This window comes from Globicephala melas, chromosome 11 (assembly GCF_963455315.2).
Source record: "Globicephala melas chromosome 11, mGloMel1.2, whole genome shotgun sequence".
NCBI classification, from domain to species: Eukaryota; Metazoa; Chordata; class Mammalia; order Artiodactyla; family Delphinidae; genus Globicephala; species Globicephala melas.
Window position 1 is genome coordinate 80,574,055 of NC_083324.2, and position 27,709 is coordinate 80,601,763.

The 27,709-nt window shown below is 39.5% G+C and overlaps 1 long non-coding RNA gene and 3 other non-coding genes across 4 annotated transcripts in view; all 4 read left to right on the forward strand.

Moving 5' to 3' along the window:
- The first annotated feature begins 1,888 nt into the window (after positions 1 to 1,888).
- The window catches only part of LOC132598137 (uncharacterized), a 35,934-nt gene continuing 10,113 nt past the window's right edge, over positions 1,889 to 27,709 (forward strand). The window contains exons 1-2 of the long non-coding RNA XR_009565880.1: positions 1,889 to 2,010; positions 2,422 to 2,529. This is a non-coding gene — a long non-coding RNA (uncharacterized lncRNA). The remainder of the gene's footprint in view (positions 2,011 to 2,421; positions 2,530 to 27,709) is intronic.
- TRNAA-AGC (transfer RNA alanine (anticodon AGC)) lies at positions 2,157 to 2,228 on the forward strand. The gene has a single exon. It is a non-coding gene; the product is annotated as a tRNA-Ala (tRNA).
- TRNAA-AGC (transfer RNA alanine (anticodon AGC)) lies at positions 19,331 to 19,402 on the forward strand. Its single transcript has one exon. It is a non-coding gene; the product is annotated as a tRNA-Ala (tRNA).
- On the forward strand, positions 23,769 to 23,840 carry TRNAA-CGC (transfer RNA alanine (anticodon CGC)). Its single transcript has one exon. It is a non-coding gene; the product is annotated as a tRNA-Ala (tRNA).

Here is a 27,709-nt window from a genome sequence, read left to right on the forward strand (position 1 = left end):
GGCCTTTTTTCTCTCCTGCCTAGAGAAAGTGCAGGAGTGATAGGGATCTGGGACACTTCTACTGTTCTGCGCATCCAAATCCCCAGCGTCTTGAGGAACCCCCCTCTGCTGCACTCTTCCTCCCACCTTTCTGCCTCCTGCTCCTCACTTCCCTTCTTGTCTTTCTCCTCCTTCTGTGTTAACTTTCCCAGGATCCTAGTTCATTCCAGTTTCTGTCCCTAGATTTTCAGGCCCAGTTGTTCCCAAACTGGTCTATCTGATTCAACTGAGGGATATTTATTATTTTTTAACATTTATTTTTTTGAAGTATAGTTGATTTACAATGTTGTGTTAATTTCTCCTGTACAGCAAAGTGATTCAGTTATACACATGTATATATACATAGATATACATTCTTTTTTCATATTCTTTTACATTATGGTTTATTACAGAATATTGAATGTAGTTCTCTGTGCTATACAGTAGGACCTTGTTGTTTATCCATTCTATATATAAGTCTACATCTGCAAATCCCAAACTCCCAATCCTTCCTTCCCCCCCTCCCACAAGTCTGTGAGTCTGTTTCTGTTTCACAGATAAGTTCATTTGTGTCATACTTTAGATTCCACATATAAGTGATATCATGTGGTATTTGTCTTTCTCTTTCTGACTTACCTCACTTAAGATGATAACCTCTAGGTCCATCCATGTAGCTGCAAATGGCATTATTTCATTTCTTTTTTTATGGTTGAGTAGTATTCCATTGTATATATGTACCACATCTTTATCCATTCCTTTGTCGATGGACATTTAGATGGCTCCCATGTCTTGGCTATTGTAAATAGTGCTGCAATGAACATAGGGGTGCATGTATCTTTTCCAATTACGGTTTTGTCCAGATATATGCCCAGGAGTGGGATTGCTGGATCATATAGCAACTCTTAATTTTAGGTTTTTGAGGAACAAACGTTCTGTTTCCCATAGTGGCTGCACTAATTTACATTCCCACCAACAGTGTAGGAGGTTCCCTTTTCCAATTGAGGGACATTTAAATAACATAAGATTCCCCAGCAGAGCCGGAGATTCTGAGCGCACTCAGCGTCTAGGGAGTGGGGACGGAAGTCCGTAGTTTTATTAAGCTCCTCCAGGTGATGTTCCATCTTTAGGGACCGCAGAAGTGTTGTATAAAAAACACTTATATATCCCTTTAACCTCTGGGTCTGAGGGTCGCCTGTGGCCCATGCTTTGTATGTGGCCCCTTGTCTATCCGACACTCCCCGCCCCGCGTGCAAATCCCCTGGGTCTCGACAGGGTCTGAGTCGCCGGGATGGCCAGGTTCGGAGCTGGGGAGGAGCCGAAAGGAAGATCGTGATTTCAGGTCTTCAAGACTCCCACAGGTGTGAGAGAGAATCAGAAGAAAACTTAGGAAAAGGATTTAGGATTTACCCCAAATACTCATTTCTGGGTTGACCCTCGCACCCAAAGCCAGAGAATGGCGGGAAGCGCCTGGTGGCTGAACCTCGGAGAGTAAGGGGTCTAACGACTGCAGGCGCACGGACAAGCCTACTCCTTAAAACGCCTTCCTTCTGCGTACTTTTCACTCCGTGGAGGATTCGGCCCGAAAGGGGGCGCTATAAGGCTGCTCGGTTTCTTTCGCTCCTCTTCCCGGTGCGCGCTTCTCGGTGGTGCTCGCGATCCCAGCCGCCATGCGGTTTCCCGACTCCGAGGCTGGACGCGGGAACCTACCGGAGTCGGGGGCTGCGACCGACGCGGGCGTGTCTACAATGCCCCTTCAGTCTTCTCTCCTACCTGGACCTGAAACCCCATGACACCGTTTAGACTTTCTTCTTTTTATCCTCCTGCATTGTACTCGGTTTTCTGGCAACCTTTTTAAGCAGAGGTCTTATCCCAGACCTTTCCCTGGGGGCGGCCAGTCAGGACTGCTCCCTTCTCCACCGGCAGGTGGCCGTCGAGCTGACGTCCGAGAGGGTGACCAGTAGTGGGAGAGCTCAGGACCAGACGGGACTTTCGGTAAAATGTTTAGTTTGCCTTCTCACAGCCTAGCTACAAGACAGTATCCAGTATAGAAAATTCAAAGATTGAATTTGTTGAAGTAAAATTTCTTTGAAAATATAGTAGCGGGTCATAGGAACATTTCTGAGCTTCTTTCAGAAGGAGGGGGTGTAGCTCAGTGGTAGAGCGCGTGCTTAGCATGCACGAGGCCCCGGGTTCAATCCCCGGCACCTCCAGGTTTTTCTCCTTTAACAATTACTATTTTTAGTACTGAATCGTTCCTGGGCACATTCACGTTTGCTGAGAATGTCCGCCGTCTGGCCTCTTTTCTGATTCTTTTGTTCCCTTCAGGTCTTTTAAGTCACAGAAAAAACAAGGAAAACAAACCGACTCTATTTTGTTTTTAATATGGACGCATTTTTGCTCTAGGGCCGTGGCACCACACTGGGTAGCTGAGTCAACTAGCGAAAGACACGATTAAAGAGGCTGGGGGAGCACCAAACCGCTCAGGACTCCAGAAACCGAAAAACAAGCGAGGTACCAAATTAACAAGCACAATTACATAGTTACGTTTCGCAGTATCATCTAAGGGCAAGAAACACAGAAAGGAGAAAAAACAAGAACAAATGTGAAGTCCATTTGAACTTTTGAAAATGTGAAGGAAATTTTCTTTAGATTCCTTCATTTTCTGAGCTGTTCCTGGGTGAAGGAATAGATCCTCGGAGAGGAAAGCTTTCCTATGGGTTTCCCTACCACTCTCTTCCCATTACAGCCTCCCTTTCTTCTTTTCTCCATCTCTCCGTTTTTATACATTATATGCATTTCTTTGACTTTTTGTTCCTGACTTTTTTTTTTTTTTCCATTGTTCCTGACTTTAGAGTAACTTTTAAAGTATAATGTAAGCTTTGGATCTAGATAGAAGTTCTTTATTGCGTTAAATAAGTTCTCCCCTTTTTACCTGACTTGAAGTAGCATGTGATTGGCTAATTGTAAAAGATGAGTTAAGGAGGGGAATCAATCAAAAAATAAAGATACACACTCCTACCCCCTATTCTTACCACTCCTGTCTCCATCCCACATTTTGAAGGGCCTCACACATACACGTGTGAACATCTCACACACACTTCCAAGATTCATACATACCATTGGCCCTTCCAGGGCCACCTCCTAGGCCTAGGACCATGCACATTAATGTCATGGTCTGCCCCCAGGAGGATAGATTCAGAAGGAGGCCTGTGCAGGGCCTGGAAGAAGGGAGGATCAGAGCTGTTTGAGCAGAGAATTCTAGGAACCCTGGTATCATTAGGGAGATACTTGGCCAGGAGAGGCCCCAGGGCATAAGCACTTTTTGCCCAGGCTAAACCTGCCACTGAGTGTTTGCTCCAGAGTTTAAGGGTATATTTGTGTTTAACAATACCTGAGGGACTTCCCTGACTGTCCAGTGACCCAGGCTCCTTGCCTCCACTGCCAGGGACACGGGTTCGATTTCCGGTCGGAGAACTAATATCCCGCATGCTGCAAGACCTGGACAAAACAAACAAAAACAATACCTGAAACAGTCCTTTCCCGATGTAGTTCTAAGATTAACCTTTCATGCTGTCTTTTCCAAAATTCTCAGTTTCCTGACCCATGTATGTGTGGGTCTGGTAGTATCTCTTGCAACTTGTACCTGCTGGACTGTATACTTGACAATACTTGAAAAATTGGAATGTAATGTAGGGGAGGAAAAGATTTTCCTCGACCCTTTTAGGGTCCCTGACTAGGTCTGAAAATTGAAACAATAAAGACAGATAAACAGGAGAAAAGCACGCAAATTTATTTAGTATAAGTTTTATTATGACATGGGAACCCTCATAAGAAAATGAAGACCCAAAGAAGTAGTTAGACCTGTGTATTTTATGCTAGGTTTGAGGCATAGTGGAGAGTCATGGAGGAATATGATAGATGATGAAATAAAATTCATATTTTATGATAAGACAAGAAAAATTTAAACATGAATTTTTTCTCTGCCCTTTTGGGTGTCCTCTCTCCCCTTTAGTGTGTATTGTGCATCTGCATTAACCAGACCTCCTTAGGAGATAACATCCCTCCTTAAACTTGTAAGGGGTCAGGATGACCCACTACTTGCTTTGTACATGCAGATCTAGATTGTGTAAACTGTCACTATGTCATTTGACGTATTTATCAATGACATATTGTCTCAAAAACTTATATAACTGTACTTTGACCTCTAACGGGTGGAACAGTACTCAGAGCTTTCTTTTTTATTATTTTATAAGTTTATTTATTTTATTTATTTATTATTTTTGGCTGCATTGGGTCTTCATTGCTGTGCGCGGGCTTTCTCTAGTTGCAGAGAGCGGGGGCTACTCTTCCTTTGTGATGCGTGGGCTTCTCATTGTGGTGGCTTCTCTTGTTATGGAGCACAGGCTCTAGGCGCACAGGATTCAGTAGATGCGGCATGCGGGCTCAGTAGTTGTGGCTTGCGGGCTCCAGAGCGAAGGCTCAGCAGTTGTGGTGCAGGGGCTTAATTGCTCCGTGGCATGTGGGATCTTACTGGACCAGGGCTCAAACCCATGTACCCTGCATTGGCAGGCGGATTGTCAACCACTGTGCCACCAGGGAAGTTCCTCCTCAGAGCTTTCTGAAAGACTGTCTTCCAGGTTATAATCCTCAGGTTGGCTCAAATAATATTTTCCATTTCTTTCTTAGATCATCTATAGATTAATTTTTCATTGACATAGGTTAAGGACATTGTGATAAATTTAGCAAGGCTTGTCTTTTAGGGGTCTTCTTTCTTCTTGGCATTCCTTTGTCTTTGGAGATAAGGGTGTTTCTTTCCTGCATACGGAGAGTACCTGTCACAGGTCACCTTTTATGACCTGTTTCAGGAAAAAAAGGTAATGGAGGGAGGTCAGAGTGCCCTTTCTGCTTCTGCTGTTTTCTCAAATTCCTTCAGCTTAAGATATTCAATATGCTAAAGTGTTGTATTTAGGAGTTGTATGTCTGGAGCCCTGTCAGTAACAAGATAGAATCTGTCAAAGGAAGAACTGATCTAAACTTTATAGATTTCTCTAAGAACGTTATATGTTAAAGGTTTATGGGGATTTTGTGGCATAGATCATATTATCTTAGTGTTACCTGAAAACTGAGTTCACTTCCTGGTGAGTGTTGAGCCAAAAGACACAACCAAGCCAAAGAGTGGGAGAAGGAAGGATTTACTACTTGCTAGGGAGAACACTGGGGATATTTCTCAGAGCTGTGTCTCCCTGAACGGCAAAATTGGAGAAGTTTTAAGTTAAGGGTACATGCATATTCACGAAGGGGCTCAAGCAGAGGAGAATTCAGCATAGAATCGGGGCAAAGGTTGACAGAGTCCAGGCTCTAGTTGACTGAAGTCACAAGGGTCACCAAAGGTCAGCATTATCGTTCCTTAGGTTCCAGTTAGTCTGGTGGTTGAGCGCTAGAGAAGGTTTGGATCCGCAGGACAGTTCAAGAATGTGCTTCAGGCTAATCTTTACCTTTAAAACAAAACTGGGAGTCTTTACAACTGATATATTGCCTCTGATACGGTTATTTCCCTGTTCTGATAATAGCTGTTAGTTCTTATATTCTTTTGTTCCCCTTAAAATCATTAACTACTGAGACTTCTTCTTCTGCAAGGGCAAGCACTGTGGCCAGGCTTAGATCACAAAATGGCTTAGGCCTAAAATGGCTTCTCTTATGTCAAGAAAGCCATGCCTGGTTCTCTTTCTCCGTGGACCCCCTACCGAATCTGCCTACGTTAGGGCTGTTAAATTAATCGAACAAGGAGACCAATAGACTGAGGTGGCTCTAATGTCCACATAAGCAAACTAAACCTAAGGCTGTAAATGCTTCAAGGTTACAAAATAGAAACAATAAGGACAACCCGTCACAAACAGCCAACTAGGCTTTGAGCTATAGCCAATCAAATAATTTTCTTTCTCTGCTTCTGTACCTTCTTTATATAAGTCTTTCCCCTAGCTCTTGTCAGAAGGTATGTTAAAGAAAGCTCTTCTGAAAACTTGAAAATGTTGATTTAAAAAAAACATGAATTTATACTACTTTCTCAAAGTTTTGAGAATGATAAGAACAATGAAATGTATGTCTTAATGGGAGAATCTTAAGAATCTCACCTCTAAAGTGAATTTCTCTGTCAATTGAGAGTGCTAAAGGTATTTCCCAAATAGAGAAATAAACTCTGTAAACTGTAAAAGATACTATATATTGGTAACAGAGCTGTTGCCCTAGTCACACTTCAAGTGCTCGATAGCCACATGTGGCTAATAGCTACCATTTGGACAGCACAGATCCACAACATTTCCATTGTTGTAAAAAGTTCTGTTGGACCACACTAAGTTAAAATATTAGTCTTTTGGAAGAGAGAGCTTCACTCCAACCAAAAATTATACAATTTTACTTTTCAAGATATTATTGAAACATAATAAATTTTTTAAAAATTTGGACCACTGAATGAAATCTATTTGTAAATACCCAGATGGTCTTTGAGATAAAGGATTGAAGCCTTGCCATAACTTTAGTTCTTTTCTTTTTTGGAAGGGGAGGTATGATAAATACAGATAGAAAAGATTCAGCTACCCAGAGAGCTTCTTGGGTAAAGTTTTCCTAACCATAACTTTGGAAAGTTTGGAGGAATTTGTCCTCACCATTATAAGTGCTTTTATGTTATTGGTAATTTAAGCATCAAAGTTCTGGAGAATGACTTAGGCGCCACCAGGTGGTCATCTTGGGAACACCAAAATCCTTTGCTATGTATGAGAGTTTTGAGATGGCCAATATCTTTCTGTAATGGTAGATTGTTGTTTTTGAGTATGTCCTTCTGGAGTCTTAAAATCATATTGAGAAGCTGTTTTTACAATACATTTTTATTTAGCTTCAAATTTCTGCCTTTAGAATAGTATTCACTATTCATAATTGAGCTATTTTTCAGATGCTATTTTCTCTAATAAATCATTAACATTTTCCAATTTTTAATTGAGGTTCCCAAGACAGATAAAAATCTCTGTGTTTCCATATTATAGCATTCCAAAATCACAAAAACTCGAAGTCATATGTGCTCTCAGTATAGATGATAACTCTTAAATCTTTAGCAAAGATGCTCACATTAGAACTATTAGTCCAGTCATCTGAGTAGATGTTGGCAAAGGGGTAGCTTCCTTTACAGTTTAAGAAGTTGCAGTGTCTCCAGCACAGAGTATACCTTGAAATTTTAAAGATATGAACCATTGACAATGAATTGTCTAGGGGAATATCAATCAGCACATGGAAGTCAGGATATACTCCCCCTTTCTCTATCTGACAAAAGGATCAAAGGAGGATCATTAATATAGTCATATCAATAGATAATTCTGGTCACCGCAGTCTTCTTCATCAGCTTTTAAATACACTCATGTCTGACCTCACCAGACCTCTTGCCTCTGAAGAGCTTGGCAGTCAGCACAGTCAACAGCCTCTTCCAGCCTGCATCTTAATAGGATTCTGTTTTAGAATTTCCGCTTTTGAATATTCTTGCTCATATGATCCATGTCTTTTCATAGCCTACAAAAACTGGTGAATCAGAGGAAGCTTTTTTCTCTGCTTGGGTATTTCTCTTGTCGTTTCCTCTGGACTATGTTTAAACACTAAGCTTTCCTTAGGGAGAACCACCATGTACACCATCCTTGCCATGAAGGAGAGCGAGGTGCTGCCTGCAGCACAGAGGGACAACCGCAGAGACTAACAAATGTGCCAACGTGAGAAGAACCATAAGTTCTAAGTGAATATGACTGCTTGGTCTCAGGGACAGTGAAGTGAGAGGGACCTAGTGTATTAAAGCAGTTCCCCACTTACTTTAAATCATGCTTCAGGTCAAAAGCCTAAAGAGGACCAACTGGGATTGAAATCAGAATCTTCTATCAGTCTTTTAACCAGAAAATAAAAAGGCAACAAAACACTTGTCATCTATGAATACATTTTTCTTCCATTTTTTGATTGAAAACAGCTGTATAGAACCAAGTACAGTATATGGAATCAATGGCTTTTCTCTCCTCAACCAAATTATTTTACGTTCTACTCTGAGTCCTGATTTTCAGTACAGGCCCAGAGATGTGGAGGCTCAGACTTAGAGGAAAAAGACCCTTGAATTTTGGGCTCCCATATTATCAAGCTCTCTTATCTGTTCCATGCCATTATTTTGTTTCTGATAACTTCAGCGTCCCCTGAAGCCAACAGATTCAATGTAAAGTGGAAAGAAAGAGGCTTATTTTTTTTTAAATTTATTTTATTTTTGGCTGCGTTGGGTCCTTGTTGCTGTGAGCAGGCTTTCTCTAGTTGCAGTGAGCGGGGACTGCTCTTCATTGCAGTGCGTGGGCTTCTCATTTCAATGGCTTCTCTTGTTGCAGAGCACGGGCTGTAAGTGCACAGACTCAGTAGTTGTGGCGCAGGGGCTTAGTTGCTCCGTGGCATGTGGGATCTTCCCGAACTAGGGCTCGAACCCATGTGCCCTGCATTGGCAGGTGGATTCTTAACCACTGCACCACCAGGGAAGCCCCCTACTTTGTTATTGATGATACAAATAATCTTTTTATATGGTGTAACCATTAACTTAGAGTTATAATTAATTTTTATGCTTTTGTTTTTTAAATTCTATGCCAGATTTAAAAGTGACTTGTACACCTACATCATAAATTTTACAGGATTCTATATTTATCTATATGTTTACCTTTACCAGGGAGTTGTATATTTTCATTCAGTTTTGTATTCTGTTTATCACCTTGCTCAACTTGAAGGATTCCCTTCAGCATTTCAGCTGGGGGCAGGGACAGTGGCATACTTCTTTATGACTGGCACTCCTGTTATAGTAGCTGGATGCTGGGCAAGAAGCAATAGCCTCAGGTCTTCTTGGCATCTCTCTCCTGGCCTGGAACCTCTGTCTCATGCTGGGCATAAAGGGGCCCCAGTATTTTCAGGCCTCCAATAAAATAGAACCTCTTTTCCATGAGTGGGGACTCGGTGAAAGACAGGAGCCCTCACCTCTTGGCTGCACTTGTCCAGAACTTAACCTCTGCAAGAAGGAGCTGAGGGCAGGATTAGAAATGGAGGGAAGATATTATAGTTCTCCAAGTGGAAAGCAGGTGGGGGGTAGGGGGCATGGAGCCCTGTTTTCTTGGCTGTATAGTTTGGAGTACAGGTTCCATCAGGCTGGCCTGGGGAGGGAGTAGGCTGTGACTCAAATGCCACAGATCTTCATTGTTATAACTGAATTCTAATATATTTTCTTTCTTTTTGGTTTTAGAATTTTATTTATTTTTTTATACAGCACGTTCTTATTAGTTATCCATTTTATACATATCAGTGTATACATGTCAACCCAATCTCCCAATTCATCCCACCACCACCACTCCCCTGCCACTTTTGCCCCTTGGTGTTCATAAGTTTGTTCTCTACATCTGTGTCTCTATTTCTGCCTTGCAAACCGGTTCATCTGTACCATTTTTCTAGATTCCACATATATGCATTAATATACAATATTTGCTTTTCTCTTTCTGACTTACTTCACTCTGTATGACAGTCTCTAGATACGTCCACATCTCTACAAATAACCCAATTTCGTTCCTTTTTATGGCTGAGCAATATTTCATTGTCTACATGTACCACATCTTCTTTATCCATTCGTCTGTCGATGGGCATTTAGGTTGCTTCCATGACCTGGCTATTGTAAATAGTGCTGCAATGAACACTGGGGTGCATATGTCTTTTTGAATTATGGTTTTCTCTGGGTATATGCCCACTAGTGGGATTGCTGTGTCATACGGTAATTCTATTTTTAGTTTTTTTTTTTAAACATCTTTATTGAAGTATAATTGCTTTACAATGGTGTGTTAGTTTCTGCTTTATAACAAGAGTGAATCAGTTGTACATATGTCCCCATATCTCTTCCCTCTTGCGTCTCCCTCCCTCCCTATCCCACCCCTTTAGGTGGTCACAAAGCACCAAGCTGATCTCCCTGTGCTATGCGGCTGCTTCGCACTAGCTATCTATTTTATGTTTGGTAGTGTATATATGTCCATGCCACTCTCTCACTTTGTCCCAGCTTACCCTTCCCCCTCCCTGTATCCTCAAGTCCATTCTCTAGTAGGTCTGTGTCTTTATTCCTGTCTTGCCCCTAGGTTCTTCATGACCTTTTTTGTTCTCCAGAGTTTGTTGTTTGTAGATTTTCTGATGATGCCCATTCTAACTGGTGTGAAGTGATACGTCATTGTAGTTTTGATTTGCATTTCTCTAATAATTAGTGATGTTGAGCAGCTTTTCATGTGCTTCTTGGCCATCTGTATGTCTTCTTTGGAAAAATGTCTATTTAGGTCTTCTGCCCATTTTTTTTTTGCGGTACGCGGGCCTCTCACTGTTGTGGCCTCTCCCGTTGCAAAGCACAGGCTCCGGACGCACAGGCCCAGCGGCCATGGTTCACGGGCCCAGCCGCTCCGTGGCATGTGGGATCCTCCCGGACCGGGGCACGAATCCATGTCCCCTGCATCGGCAGGTGGACTCTCAACCACTTGCGCCACCAGGGAAGTCCCTCTGCCCATTTTTTGACTGGGTTGTTTTGTTTTTTTAATATTGAGCTGCATGAGCTGTTTATGCATTTTAGAGATTAATCCTTTGTCTGTTGATTCATTTGCAAATATATTCTCCCATTCTGAGGGTTGTCTTTTTGTCTTGTTTGGAGTTTCCTTTGCTGTACAACAGCTTTTAAGTTTCATTAGGTCCCACTTGTTTATTTTTGTTTTTATTTCCATTACTCTAGGAGGTGGATCAAAAAAGATCTTGCTGTGATTTATGTCAGAGTGTTCTTACTATGTTTTCCTCCAGGAGTTTTATAGTGTCCAGTCTTACATTTAGGTCTTTAATCCATTTTGAGTTTATTTTTGTGTATGGTGTTAGGAAGTGTTCTAATTTCATTCTTTTACATGTAGCTGTCCAGTTTTCCCAGCACCACTGATTGAAGAGACTGTCTTTTCTCCATTGTATATCCTTGCCTCCTTTGTCATAGATTAGTTGACCATAGGTGCATGGGTTTATCTCTGGGCTTTCTATCCTGTTCCATTGATCTATATTTCTGTTTTTATGCCAGTACCCTATTGTCTTGATTACTGTAGCTTTGTAGTATAGTCTGAAGTCAGGGAGTCTGATTCCTCCAGCTCCGTTTTTTTCCCTCAAGACTGCCTTGGCTATTCAGGGTCTTTTGTGTCTCCATACAAATTTTAAGATATTTTGTTCTAGTTCTGTAAAAAATGCCATTGGTAATTTGATAGGGATTGTGTTGAATCTGTAGATTGCTTTGGGTAGTACAGTGATTTTCACAATATTGATTCTTCCAATCCAAGAACATGGTATATCTCTCCATCTGTTTGTGTCATGTTTGATTTCATCAGTGTCTTATAGTTTTCTGAGTACAGGTCTTTTACCTCTTTAGGAAGGTTTATTCCTAGGTATTTTATTCTTTTTGTTGCAATGGTGAATGGGATTATTTCCTTAATTTCTCTTTCTGGTCTTTCGTTGTTAGTGTATAGGAATGCAAGAGATTTCTGTGCATTAATTTTGTATCCTGCAACTTTACCAAATTCATTGATTAGCTCTAGTAGTTTTCTGGTGGCATCTTTAGGATTCTCTATGTATAGTATCATGTCATCTGCAAACGGTGACAGTTTTACTTCTTCTTTTCTGATTTGGATTCCTTTTATTTCTTTTTCTTCTCTGATTACTGTGGCTAGGACTTCCAAAACTATGCTGAATCATAGTGGGGAGAGTGGACATCCTTGTCTTGTTCCTGATCTTAGAGGAAATGCTTTCAGTTTTTCACCATTGAGAATGATGTTTGCTGTGGGTTTGTCGTATATGGCCTTTATTATGTTGAGGTAGGTTCCCTCTATGCCCACTTTCTGGAGGGTATTTATCATAGATGGGTGTTGAATTTTGTCAAAAGCTTTTTCGGCATCTATTGAGATGATCATATGGTTTTTATTCTTCAATTTGTTAATATGGTGTATCACATTGATTGATTTGCATATATTGAAGAATCCTTGCATCTCTGGGATAAATCCCACTTGATCATGGTGTATGATCCTTTTAATGTGCTGTTGGATTCTGTTTGCTAGTAGTTTTTGAGGATTTTTGCATCTATATTCATCAGTGATATTGGTCTGTAATTTTCTTTTTTTGTAGTACCTCTGTCTGGTTTTGGTATCAGGGTGATGGTGGCCTCATAGAATTAGTTTGGGAGTGTTTTTTCCTCTGCAATTTTTTGGAAGAGTTTGAGAAGGGTGGGTGTTAGCTCTTCTCTAAATGTTTGATAGAATTCACCTGTGAAGCCATCTGGTCCTGGACTTTTGTTTGTTGGAAGATTTTTAATCACATTTTCAGTTTCAGTGCTTGTGATTGGTCTGTTTATATTTTCTATTTCTTTCTGGTTCAGTCTTGGAAGTTTGTATCTTTCTAAGAATTTGGCCATTTCTTCCATGTTGTCCTTTTTATTGGCATAGAGTTGCTTGTAGTAGTCTCTTATGATGCTTTGTATTTCTGTGGTGTCTGTTGTAACTTCTCCTTTTTCATTTCTAATTTTATTGATTTGAGTCCTCTCCCTCTTTTTCTTGATGAGTCTGGCTAAAGGTTTATCAATTTTGTTTATCTTCTCAAAGAACCAGCTTTTAGTTTTATTGACCTTTGCTCTTGTTTTCTTTGTTTCTATTTCATTTATTTCTGCTCTGATCTTTATGATTTCTTTCCCTCTACTAACTTTGGGTTTTGTTTGTTCTTCTTTCTCTACTTCCTTTAGGTGTAAGATTAGATTGTTTATTTGAGATTTTTCTTGTTTCTTGAGGTAGGCTTGTATTGCTATAAACTTCCCTCTTGGAACTGCTTTTGCTGCATCTCATAGGTTTTGGATCATCGTGTTTTTGTTGTCATTTGTCTCTAGGTATTTTTTGATTTCCTCTTTGATTTCTTCAGTGATCTCTTGGTTATTTAGTAATGTATTGTTTAGCCTCCATGTGTTTGCGTTTTTTACGTTTTCCCCCCGTAACTGAGTTCTAATCTCATAGCGTTGTGGTCGGAAAAGATGCTTGATATGATTTCAGTTTTCTTAAATTTACCGAGGTTTGATTTGTGACCCAAGATGTGATCTATCCTGGAGAATGTTCCATGTGCACTTGAGAAGAAAGTGTATTCTGCTGTTTTTGGATGGAATGTCCTGTAAATATCAATTAAATCAATCTGGTCTTTTGTGTCATTTAAAGCTTGTGTTTCCTTATTAATTTTCTGTCTGGATGATCTGTTCATTGGTGTAAGTGAGCTGTTAAAGTCCCCCACTATTATTGTGTTACTGTCGATTTCCTCTTTCTTAGCTGTTAGCATTTGCCTTATGTATTGAGGTGCTCCTATGTTGGGTGCATATATATTTATAATTGTTATATCTTCTTCTTGGATTGATCCCTTGATCATTATGTAGGGTCCTTCCTTGTCTCTTGTAACATTCTTAAAGTCTATTTTATCTGATATGAGTATTGTTACTCCAGCTTTCTTTTGATTTCCATTTGCATGGAATATCTTTTTCCATCCCCTCACTTTCAGTCTGAATGTGTCCCTAGGTCTGAAGTGGGTCTCTTGTAGACAGCATATATATGGGTCTTGTTTTTGTATCCATTCAGCAAGCCTGTGTCTTTTGGTTGGAGCATTTAATCCATTCACATTTAAGGTAATTTTTGATATGTATATTCCTATTATCATTTTCTTAATTGTTATGGGTTTGTTTTTGTAGGTCCTTTTCTTCTCTTGTGTTTCCCACTTAGAGAAGTTCCTTTAGCATTTGTTGTAGAGCTGGTTTTGTGGTGCTGAATTCTCTTAGCTTTTGCTTGTCTGTAAAGCTGTTGATTTCTCCATCGACTCTGAATGAGATCCTTGCCGGGTAGAGTAATCTTGGTTGTATGTTCTTCCCTTTCATCACTTTAAATATATTGTGCCACTCCCTTCTGGCTTGTAGAGTTTCTGCTGAGAAATCAGCTGTTAACCTTATGGGAGTTCCCTTGTATGTTATTTGTCGTTTTTCCCTTGTTGCCTTTAATAATTTTTCTTTGTCTTTAATTTTTGTCAATTTGATTACTATGTGTCTTGGCATGTTTCTCCTTGGGTTTATCCTGCCTGGTGCTCTCTTTGCTTCCTGGGCCTGGGTGGCTACTTCCTTTCCCGTGTTAGGGAAGTTTTTGACTATAATCTCTTCAAATATTATCTCGGGTCCTTTCTCTCTCTCTCACATTATGGGACCCCTATAATGTGAATGTTGGTGCATTTAACATTGTCCCAGAGGTCTCTTAGGCTGTCTTCATTTCTTTTCATTCTTTTTTCTTTATTCTGTTCCACAGCAGTGAATTCTACCATTCTGTCTTCCAGGTCACTTATCCATTCTTCCACCTCAGTTATCCTGCTATTGATTCCTTCTAGTTTATTAATGACAGCAACATAACTACTTATTTGATTAATTACATAAACACAAAGAGGTCATAATTACAACACCAAAATCACAATTAACAAATGATTACTTAAAATAGTGTAGTAATCATTTTTTTTCACTTCTTTTTGTCCTTAAGGTATTACCTTTCTCTCCATATAAGTAAGGCTTTTTTTGGTTGTTTTTTGTTTGTTTGTTTTGAGAAACAAAATTTAGTTTATCCTTCTGTGTTCCATTTTACAGTGGCATTATATTGATGTGCCATAGTTGTCTCAGTTTTTCCTTTTGATGGATATTTGGATCATTTCTCATCTTTTGCTTTATAAACAGTGATATGATAAATAGTCCTATGCATCTACTTACCTTTTTATTTTTGCCAGTATATCTTTGGATAGCTTCCTAGAAGAGAGATTTATGGGTCAAAGGGTAAATAAATATGTAGTTTTTCTAGATACTGCAAATCTCCTTCCCTTAGGATTGTATTCCTACCAGCAATCCACAGATGGACTAATGTCTCTGCAACCTTGAACAACAGAATATGCTATCCAACCTGTAGATTTTTGCCAATCTGATAGGCGAAAAAATTGTATCATAGTGTTAACTTAGTTGTATCTCCCTTATTATGAGTGCAATTGAGCATTTTGTTCATATAGTTAAGAACCATTTGTATTTCCTCCTCTTAACTCTTTATTCATATCTCTAAACTATTTTTTCTATGGATTTGTTGGCCTTTTACTCCTTTTAAAAATTTTATTTATGTAGAAGGAATAGTAACCATTTATCATGATATAAATTGCTAATAATTTTTTCAGCCTATTATCATTTGCTTCTTTGATTATGGTGTTTTTGTAATGCAAAAATTTTTCCTTTAATGTTTGTATAATCATATTTATAAATATTTAGAATATTGCTTTTAGATTTGGGGCCATATTAGGTAATTTTGCTACTCCTTAGGTTATAGAGGAATTCACATATGTTTTCTTTTTGTATTTGTATAGTTTCATTTTTTTAACATTAAAATTTTTAATACATATGGAATTTATCCTGGTATGCAAGGTGAGAAATGTATTCAATTTAATCCTTATTCATGTGACTATTCAATTATCTCAGTGCTAACAAATTTAGAAGTTCATCTTTCCTTTGTTGATATGAGTTACTGCTTTTATTGTAAACTACTTTTTATTTGCAACTGGTTTTGTTATAGGATTTTTTGTTCTCTGTATCAATAACAAACAATTCCAGTTACAGAGGTTTTATGGTATGTTTTAAGCCTGTTGGGCTAGCTCTCCCTCCTTGCTTTTTTGCTCATTATATTAGCGGTTTCCTGGCTATTATTTGTTTTTGTTTTTGTTTTTTTGTTTGTTAGTTTTGCTATACACGGGCCTCTCACTGTTGTGGTCTCTCCCGTTGCGGAGCACAGGCTCCGGACGCGCAGGCTCAGCAGCCATGGCTCACGGGCCCAGCCGCTCCGCGGCATGTGGGATCTTCCCAGACCAGGGCACAAACCTGTGTCCCCTGCATTGGCAGGCGGACTCTCAACCACTGCACCACCAGGGAAACCCATCCTGGCTATTACTGATGGCTTGTTTTTCTAAGTAAACTTTATAAAAATTACTCAGTTCCAGAAAAAAAGTGATGGCATTTTTATTGGGATTGCATTAAATTAATAAATTATCTTAGGAATAAATGACAATTATATGAAGTTGTGTCTTTTTCTATTAGAATATTATATATTTTTACAATGTTCAAGTATATTTTTGTGACTTCAAGGAGTGTATTAGAGTTTTATTCATATAGATTTTGGAAATTTTTAAAGTTTATACCCAGGAATTTTTTCTTTTAAAATTTTATTTCCTTTTCCCTTTACTCCCCTCCCCACCCTCCCTGCTTCCTTCCTCCCACCCCCTTTTCCCTTTCTTTGCTGTTGTTAATGGCTTCCTCTATTGTGTTATATATATATACATATATATATATATTTTTTTTTTGGTATATGTAAAGGGTATTGGTTTTTGTGTGTTATTTTTCTAACCTGCCACTTCACTAAAATCTCTTATTGTTTCATAGTTTTTCTTTTTTTTTTGATTTTTCAGATACATAATTATAACTGAATCATAACATCGTTTTTCCTACTTCTTTCAATTATTATGCCCTTAACTGTCTTGTTAATTGCTTTGACAACTGTCTCCAACTTAATATTAAATAGCAGTAGAAATACTGAATATTATTTTTTCCTGCCCGCAAAGCCTCTAGTGTTGCTCAATTAACTAAAATGCTAGTTTTGGGCCTGAAGTATTTTATCATGTTGAGAAATGTCCATCAATTCTTATTTTATTGAGTGCTTTTGGCACATTTGTATTAATTTCTTAAGGCTGTCATAACAAGGTAGCACTAACTGGGTGGCTTAGAACAATAGGAATTTATTCTCTCATAGTTCTCTAGCCCAGAAGTCCAAAAACAAGGTGTCAGCAGGGCCATGCTCCCTCTGAGGTCTCTAGTGAAGAATGCTTTTTTGCCTCATGTTAGTTTCTGGTGTCTCCTGGCAATCCTTGGATTGTAGCTGCATCACTCTAATCTCTGCCTCCATCGTCACATGGCCTTTTTCCCTTTGTATATCTCTGTCTCTGCATGTTTTCCTCTTGTAAGGACATCAGTCATTGGATTTAGGGCTCACCCTAATCCAATACGATGTCTTTTTAACTAATTACATCTTCAAAGACCCTATTACTAAATAAGGTCACATTTTCAGGTTTTGAGTCCACATGAATTTTTGGAGGACACTATTCAACCCACTACAATGGGAAATACATGTTGGCTTTTGTCAGTGTCTATTGTGCAGCTCTTGGAGATGATCATGTATGGTTTTTCTCATTACCTTTATCAATTTGATGGATTATGTTAATGTTTTTAAAGATAAACCAGAGCTGGACAGTAGCTAGAGTGGTAAAAACAGATTTCATTCAGGAGTATTGCAATGGGCAGAAGGCCTCAATGTGGAACCAGGATCAATTCCAAATACAGCATAGCCAAGTGGGAATTTATAACTAAGCAGAAGGGTGGAGTGGGGGTGAGGGTCAGTGGATAGAAAATTACTAAGAAGAAACATCAGAGGTGAGGAAGAATTCTGGCTAAACCAACCAAACAGGATTCTTGTTGAAAGTAGGCCAAGGTGATCAGACATCACCCAGGGGATGGCAGCGGATGAGGAACACAATTAGATATCAAGGGTGACCAGACATGGAGGATAGAGGAGTCTATCCAAACCAACCTAACAGGATTCTTGCTAAAATTGGACAACACAGAGAGGAAAACAGAAATCCAAAAGTCAAGGCCTATTTGAAAAAGAGTTCAGGGAATCCTGAGTAGAGCTTGGTAGAGGAGAGAATCTTTGTTAATGTCTTCCTTAATAATGAGTGATCTTTGCATTTCTGGAATAAACCCCACTTGGATATTCTGTATTACATGAAATTAGACTATAGTTTTCATTTTCTGTGTGAACTTAAAAAGTTTGTGATGAACGCTATACTCACTTTATAAAATGAATTGGAGGGGCTCCTTTTTCTGTGCTTTGAAAATTTAAGTTGCATCATGATTCTCTGATATTTAACAGTTTGGTAAAATTTCTTTGTGAAAGTATTTGTGCTTGGTGCCCTTTTGGGGGACATACCTATTCAACTGTTTTTCTATTTTTCTATAGTAATGGTCTGTTTAGACTTTCTGTCTCTACAAGAAGTAATTTGGGTATAATGCATTTATAAAATCCACTTCATCTAAAGTTTTTAAATCATTTGCTGAGTTGTGTCTTATGATTTTAAAAATGTTTTTCTGTTTTGATAGTTATTTTCTCCCGTCAGTTCTAATTTTGTGTATTTGCACTTATTTTCACTCTTCTTGATTAGGATGGTTAGAGGTTTGTCTATTTTGTTGACTTTTCAAATAACCAGCTTTTTTCTTTATTAGTTCTACTTTCAAAAAACTCATTTTCTGAGTTTGTCTTTATGAACCCTTCCTTCTTCATTCCTTTTGGCTTATTTTGTTCATTTTCTAACATCTTGAACTGAGTGTTTGATTCGTTATTTGTCATTTTATTAACGGCCTTTTCATCTCTGATTGGAGAAGTATTATTTACCTCATTACCTTATTATGTCTTTTGCCCGTATAAGCGACTTCTCCAATCTTATCTGAGGCTCTGTCGGTTTGTGGGGCTGAAAGCGAGAGGCTCAGAGCCTCAGAGAAGGATGTGGTTAGTGAACCAGTCCCACCGTACGGAGGGTTTTACAGAGGGTTAATGTGCATCACAGGTGTAGCCTTCCCAATGGCCTTCAATTCCACCCCCAAGGGGGGCGCGATCATAGCCCATGCGCCCTCTTTCCTCGGCGACCAAAACAAACAGCTCTCCATTTGTCCTATCGTCTTCTCTCCCCTCTGGAGCTCATATGGTCTCTATTTTTGCATCCCCCGCATTATACTTTGTGGCTTTCTGGCAGCCCTTTCAAGCGGCAAGGAAAGAGGAAAGGAGGGAGTGAAAATAGGAGAGAAAATATTTCATCCCGTGGTTTTCTAGAGGCGTCAAGGAAGTGACTCCAGACTGATTGGAGCGAAAAGGTCCCAGGACCACCAATAAGGGCTTTCTGTCTAGAATGCAACTTACTCTTTTAGCAAAGCATGTCATAGGACCTAGATTTAGGTTCCAAATTTAAGATTTCGGAAATAAGCGAAATTAGGTAGATTGGACTTTAGCTTGATATTAATTCTTGTAAAACCTACTCAAAATGGCTATGTTGTGTTTTGTATATATTCCCGAGGGCGCAGTTGGAGCGAGGGGGTGTAGCTCAGTGGTAGAGCGCGTGCTTAGCATGCACGAGGCCCCGGGTTCAATCCCCGGCACCTCCACTTTTGAAAGTTCTTGTTTCTCTCCCCATTTTACTTTTTTTCCCTGCTCAAAAAGAAAGTAAACCGATTTCGCAACTATTTGCTAGCAGTATTGGCGCTGCCCTGTTTCTACTTCTCGGGTTTGACAACACCCAGGGTGGCTGTGAAAGGAGGAAAAGATGGAACGAGAAGACAAAGTCTGGGCCCATCCAGCAGCTCGAGATTCCGGAACAAAAAGCACGTCACAGTAGTATTAAAAAGCAGGAAAGAAGAGATAAGGATGGGAAAATTTAACAAAGGAAACACATGGTCGCAAGACAATTTTTCTTAGTTTCTTTTGTTTTCTGAGCCGTTTTGGCCATGATCAGACTGAAGGTTGAGCAAGAAGAGAGCGTTCCAAAATGGGAAATCGAGAAATTTATTTTCATCAGTGGATGTGGAGAATTCACACTTAGGCAGCAATAGCTCCATTGGGAATACATTGAGCAATACCTTGGGCTGAAGATTTCAGAAGTCACAGATTAATTTCCAGTTTTGTTCTGTCTTTACTCTTACCCGAGAATAGGATTTAACTAGATAATTTAGATGATATACAGAAGTAATTTTATCTGAGACTGTTGCACCCTCTATCGGAAAGGAATTTTCCAGACCCAGGGTCAGTGTGGTCCTTGGACCAAAGGAGTTGGTGGTACCTGAGAGCTTGTTAGAAATGCAGGATGTCAGTTCCACCCCAGACTTACTGGACTAGAATCAGCATTGCGACAGGATCCCCAAGTGTGTCCTTTGCACGTGAAAGTTTGAGAATCACTGGTTTGAGTGCTATGATGTGGACTTAAAGGGTATATATTATAAATATATGGCTGTATTATAATTTTTTGCAACTTCCTACTCTAATGTAGAAAAAACAATTACAAAAAATGTATTTCTATTGTTGAACAATTTTTGTATTCTAATAATTGACACTGTTTCCCCTCTCATGGTAATATGATATTTATTAATTTTTTGAATCAATATACATAATTGAATTAGAGGTGAAGTTTCTTTCTAATAAAAGTTTTGCAAGTTTTGCAATCAAGACGGTGCTAGCTTCCAGTATAAACTAGGAAGTTTGTATCTTTGTTTCTGCTCGGCAACATCTTAAATAGGATAAGATCTTTCTCGAGTTAAAATGCCTTCACTTTGGAATTTACCTCTTCAAAGGAAGAATAAGAACTAGCACTCAGGAGCCAGATTTTCTTTAATAGGAGTAATAGGTGATTTTCGGTTCTGTTGACATATTTTTCTCTCTTGTTTTCAAAGTACAATTTTACAATGTCATTTTGCCACTTGTATCTACTGTGTCAGGAGAAATGTATTCACATGCTCCAACCATAGAAATTCATCAAGTTGCAAAAGGCAAATAGACTAAACTTGAAAAAGAATATCATGAATTCTTACCATTGCTTTTACGTATTATATTAGGGCTCAGGTCCAAATGGAGATTTTTTTTCCCTTCCAACCATAGACTTCTCCAAGGAAGTTCACCTCTGAAATTTAAGGGAGAAGAGGATAGAGTGGAAAAGCCAAGAACTTAGTATGAGAAAACCATAGGAAATATAGAGTGGAAATTTCAAAAAAAATATATGCCAATAAAAGCAACATGTGACAAATGGAGGTACTTCTTTGAAGGCTAGCTGTGTCTAACTTTGGCCCAGGACAAAAAGGGCTCATTTTAAAGTACATTGTAGATGAATTCTGGAAATTCAACTATGTTTTATTTAGGGGCTCTATCCTTCAACAAGCTTTTGTTTAGCTTTCTTCGGGGAGGAATCAAAGATTAAGGACCTCTGAGAGGAAAGGGGAGGTGGCCATGTGTGTGACACCCTCTGTGAATGTGTGAGAGGTCACAGTTGGGCAGGACCATTGGCTGCATAGGAATATGGAAGCAGACAATATCCACTAGGCCATGCAGTCACTCTGACTCAAAAGGCAGTGATTTATTTTTTTCAAAGACATATTTAATAGGAGAATAAAGAATACTTAATCCTTTACTGCCTACTCTAGGAACAGTTTCTTCATATTCAATCAAGGTGGGGAACTTAGAGCAACATGACTAAACCTCTCTGTCCAGGTCAACAAATCGAGATGTTGTAAACACCAAGCATCATGAGTGTTAATTCAAATTCCAGAGCATTACATAAAACCTTTTTACATGAATACTTTATCCCTTTTGGTCTGTCAACTTTGTGTGTGTGTGTGTTAGCTAACACCTCTACTGTGTCACATAATTATTCTTCTAGTGGTGGGAACAATTAAGATCCAGTCTCTTAGCAAGTTAAATGTTTACAACACAGTTTTGTGGTCTGTAGTCTCTGGACTGTGTATGAGATCTCCAGGACTTATTTGTCTACTAGTTGCAAGTATGTGCCCTTAAACAACATCTCTCCAATTCCCCACCCCTCAGGCTTTGGTAACCACCATTCTGCTCTGTTTTTTGTTGTTGTTGTTGTTTTTAAGATTCCATATATACGGGCTATCATATAGTATTTGCCTTTCTCTGTCTGACATCTCACTTAACACAATGTCTTCAAGACCCATCCATGTTTCTGATATATAACATCTTCTTTACCCTTTCATCCTTGTCTGTCATTAAAAAATGGCACCCAACCAGTTACAATTTTCTCCCTGGTTTTAGATGCATTAGAAAAGCACTTCATACATCTGCTAATTGCTGATTATTTTCACAGAAAATTGATAAACAATTTTGGTGTTCAGTGTACGTTGGAGTAAACAGAAAAAAACAAAATGAAGCCAAAACTCCTTGTGAGGAACTTCTGTTAATGTAACTGTAGTTAGGCTTCTCCAATTTCAGTGACTCTGGAAACTTTCATATTTGTGCTTTCACACTCAAACAGCCTAGTGTAATAATTTCCTACTCATCCTCCTGGACTCTCTCTCTCTCTCTCTCACACACACACACACACACACGCTCATATACTAGAGCTTGCAGAATTTTGTGGGTGCCTCTTCCCTAGCACTCAATTTCAGTGAAACCTGCCACTTCTGTCTCCTCCTATCTATTCTACCAGCCCCATGAGCCAACTGAGAGAGAAATTCTGCCAAACAAATAATGTCTTCTCAATTCCAAAAGATATTCAATGATATATTTACTAGTATAGGCAAAGACATAAGATGAATGAGGAGGATATAACACATACTAGGAGTCGTACCAGAAAACGAGTCTTTCTGGGCCTTCTATGGAAGTTTCAAGGCCATGATGCTAACCAGTGCTACTGCTAGGGTTCAAGATCAGACTAAGAAGCATTTTTGTTTGTTTGTTTGCTTTTGTTTTTGTTTTTTGGCTTTGCACAACTATCAGTAAAAGAGTTCCTGATCGCTAAATCTCAAAGGACGTTTTCAGTTCTCATTCTGCTCCCTCTCTGTGTGCTGTGCCTTCTGAGCACTGCCACTCCCGTGTATTCATATCAGAGCGCTGAGTCGAGTTCACTGCGCTACACTGACAGGCGGGAACCTATGGATGGATCTGTTAAATTCAGCACATCCAAAACCATCTCCTCTGCATAATCTCTCTTCCATTCCGAGAAAAGAGGAGGAGGAGGAAGAGGAGGGGAGGAGGAGGGGGAGGAGGGGAGGAGGAGGGGGAGGAGGGGAGGAGGAGGGGGAGGAGGGGAGGAGGAGGGGGAGGAGAAGGGGGAGGAGGAGCTCCCCAGGGTAAAGGCCTGGTCCGGTGGTTAGGACTCCGAGCTTTTGCTGCCGAGGGCACAAAAGAACAATAGATCTCTTTTTTGCTTTTCTTCCTGTTTCTTGGATGACTGGGTTCTCTTATGTGCCTCCCACTTTGTTTCTTGCTCTGTAAACCCAGTAGGTATCTCCAATCTGTGTCTAGATACCTATTAACTTGCTTTTTATCAACACTTCTTTCCATCCCTGAATCTGCTGTTTAGTGCGTGCCTTGAGCACTATTCTCCTAGACTATTCTATGAACCTTCTTAGTTGCCATCAGGATGTAATAAAGATGAATAGACTGTTGGGAATGAATCGCTGAACGAATTGCCGGTGGTTTTTATTTTCACCTGGGGTTTTCCCATTAAAATCTTGCCCTTAACATTCCTGTGGAGCAAACAGCAAATAGCAAGAAGTGTTTTATCCTAGGAAAAGTTCGTCAATTTTCTGACACACGTTTTCAATATTTTTCGTTCCACTTCAAGTTTTATTTGATAAAGAATCAGTATCACCCACAGCTCCCTGGCCTTCTCTATCTTAAAGCAGTCACAAATCCTGCTCCGACACACAGTACTGCTAAAACAACAAACACGGCAGCTGGGGAGATGGGCCCACAGAATACAGTGAGATATTTCTTGAAGGACCTCCACCAGCCTCCCAGGGAGGGGGTGTAGCTCAGTGGTAGAGCGCGTGCTTCGCATGTACGAGGCCCCGGGTTCAATCCCCGGCACCTCCAGCTGTGGGCTTTCAGGAAGCCATGAGATTTAACTGTTCTTTTTCCTGATTCCTTTACCCATTGCCTGCTCACAAGAAAAGTAAACATATGATCTAAGATGTTCATTTTAATGCTGCACTATTTAGACTTCATGAGCCTCAAAACCACTCAAGTCAGCTGACAGAGTAGAAGTCTATTAGTTTCCCACGGAGGCTATAACAAATTACCACAAACTCGGTGGTTTAAAACAACAGAAATTTATTCTTTTACCCTTCTGGAAGCCAGAAGTCCAAAATTAATATCACTAGACCGACATCAGGGTGTTGACAGAGTGCTGCTACCTCCAGAGGCTCTAGGAGGAGAATCCGTTCTTGCCTCTTCCAGCTTCTGATGGCGGCTGGCATTCCTTGGCTTGTGGCAGCAATACCCCAATCTCTGTCTCCGTGGTCACACTGCCTTCTCCTCTGTGTGTGTGAAATCTCCCTCTGCCTCTCTCTTTTAAGGACACTTGTGATTACATCAGGCCTACCCGGATAATCCAAAGTAATCTCTCCATTTCAAGATCTTTAATGTAATTGCATCTGCAAAGACTTTTTCTATATAAGATAACATTCACAGGTTCTGGGGATTGGGACGTGCTATCTCTGGGAGCAATTATTCAGCTTACTCTTCATAGGATCCCCTAAACCCAAAACAAGTGTGCCATCGTAACTTTTCACCTTGGCTTCTATTTTCCACTATTACTGAGAGAAGAGAAAAAGGAGAAGAAAATAAGAGGCTTGAGGAAAAATTGCTTTAGTTTCCTTTGTTTTATGTGAAGTTTTAGGATGAGAAACAGAAAGTCTTCCCTCTGATTAGTCTCTCCATCACCAAAAGTTTAGTCCAAAAATAAACTGGAGAATACTAGTTGAACGAGTGGGTGTTGCTACCGGAAAGGACAGCTGTCAAGAAGCTAGAGTCCTGCCAAACATGAACAACAACAAAAAAGAATCAGCTTTACACGACTCAGCTTACACATGCCAAATTGCTATTTTGTACTATCCAATTTCCTTTTATTTTGTCACTCATCCATTGTTCCTTCTTTTCAAATCTCTAAATAAGATTATGCCTGGAAATGTCAGTTAACAACAAATACGCTACCATGAAGAAGCGGCAAGAAAAAAATTCTTTTGGTAAGTATGTCAAAATGGAAATTATTCGCTGCCAAAACAAGAAGACATGTAGTTCACAAATGCCTAAGACATTTTCACTGTAGTGAAAAACCAACCATTTCCTCTACTGTTTCCTGCCCATATAATCACTTCTGCTTTGCATTTTCCAGGCACTCCTCAAAATTTCTAGTCCATTGATGGCCCCGTTAAAGGGCCATTATGGTTACAAATCCATCACTATCTCTGCCCATCTTCACCACTGAATATTAGAGAGGGAAGGGAATTCTGTCTCCCAGCTTTACTCTTTCTTTCCCTCCTCACCTCTCAGCTCTGAGAAAGAAATTCAATCTCTTTCAAATGTCCTTAGTTGATTAATTCACAAGCAAGGAGTGTGAAAGGAAAAGAGAGCAAAACACCGCTAAATTCTAATATAAATTGGGAAACTTGCATCTTTGTCTCTGCTTAGCAATGTTTTCAATATGATGGGAACCACTTGAGAAGCACCTACTGTCCAAATCTTGGGATCATTTCAGAACACTGGGTTGCCTCTCCCTCAATAACCAAAAACTGTGGAATATATAATTACTTGGACAAACAATATTTTTCTAAACTATTTGAGAACAATTTGCAGATATTATATCTTTTTCTCCACAGATCTTCTTATTATACACTTCCATCGTAATCTTTTTATTTTATACATTTAATATATATTTCTTAAGAGTAAGGGCATTTCCTTACCACAGCACAATGATCAAATTCAGGAAACTTAACACTGATAAGAAGTCTTTTCTAATATACAGTGCATATTTAACTAATTTTACCAATAAAATACTTTATAGAAATTTCTCTCCCAAACTAGGGTCCATTCCAGAGTCACATATGAATTTATTTACTCCTTAGTCTCTAATCTGGAACGGTTTCTCAATCTTGCCTTTTGTGAGATTGATATGTTTTTGAAGAGCACATGCCAATGATTTTGCAGAATATTCTTCAATTTATGTTTTGATTAGACTAAGTTCAGGTTATGAACATTTGGGAGGAATATCACAGAAATTATGTTTCCCTCTATCACACAAAGGGGCATGTGATGTCAGTTTCTCCCATTGTTAGTGATGTCAGCTTTGATTACTTGGTTAAAGTTGTGTCTAATAGGTTTCTTTCCCCATAAACTCATTCCCTCATAATTAATAAGTAATCAGTAAGGGATACTCTGAGACTATATAGATATTCCGATCCTCATCAAAAGTTTACCTATGCTTTTAGCACTGATCTATGAATTTTGCCAGAGTCTATTATTATTCTGATGGTAATTTTATAACTTTGTTACTACCTCTGCATTTATTAGCTGGCATACCACTGTAAGGAAAAATTTCTCTTCTTCCATATTTATTCATTTAAGTATCCAAGGATTGTAATCATTTATTGTCATTATTCATCTCAGACTGCCCCAGATTTGACCAGTGAGAGGCCCCTTAAGTTGGTTTCTGGATCCTTTTGAATTGTCCTCGTGATTTTTTTTGTTTTTGTGGTACGCGGGCCTCTCACTGTTGTGGCCTCTCGCGTTGCGGAGCACAGGCTCTGGACCTGCAGGCCCAGCGGCCATGGCTCACGGGCCTAGCCGCACCGCGGCATGTAGGATCTTCGCGGACAGGGGCGCGAACCCGTATCTCTTGCATCGGCAGGCAGACTCTCAACCACTGCGCCACCAGGGAAGCCCTGTCCTCATGATTTTTGAGCAGTTATATTCTAGCACAGAAAGATAACTTAGGATCATCTTGTACTCTCCCTCATCCAGTCTTAGAGTCTGTGAATCCTACAAGTAGCTGTTTCCTTCTAGTGGGGATTGGTATTCAAAAATCAAGATATGGGACTAGCATTGCTTATTGCTACTGAGGTATTAGTTTTTCTAGGCCCTGTTAGCAGACAGATCTGGAGGGAAAATGACAGATACACAAACAGGCGTGTGCGCGTGCGCACACCCACACACACACACATATTTCATATCCAGAGCCAACAGGGCTATTCGTTACTTACCTCCTTCTCTTACAGTGAGAGCCCTGAATTCCAACAACAATATATGTGTTCATTTTCCCAACCACACAAAAGTAAATTCACACACACACACGCACTCATAAAAATAAAAAAATTCACACAAAATATCAGAATTGACATACCCTTAACACTACAAAAAATAACCCTGCTACATAGAGGTTATGATTTGTTTGCTTTTTTTTTTTCTTGTTTTTACAATTGGGATAAAGTACTGTGTAAAACATTTATTTGGATGTGTTCTTTCTTTTTCTCTTGAATGAGGTTATGTTATCCTTTTGAATTGCAGTTAGATTTTTTTTCTATTCATATTCAATTTTGCACTAGTTTCACACACACTTGAGTCAGTTTTATTTTTTGACTATGTAAAACATTAATGTTTCCAAGAGTCAAAAGAATTCAGAGAGTAATATTCAGATAAATTGTGGGAGAATGTTGTGTCCCGTGACTCACCCAAGTGATGGAATGGAAGCACAATCCAAGCAATCTAATCTGATGGGGACCCAACTTTGTGATCAGATTCTGATCACAAGCTGACCACAGGTCAAGAACAGTGCCTTTCTTTCTACCATTAAGGTTCCTTTCTCCTGGAGTAGCCATGCCTGAGAGAGGATAAAGTGTAAGGAGTTTAGAAATAGCAGAATTGAACTTAAGGTGGCTTATTTTGATAACTTGGTCTTCAAAGACGCA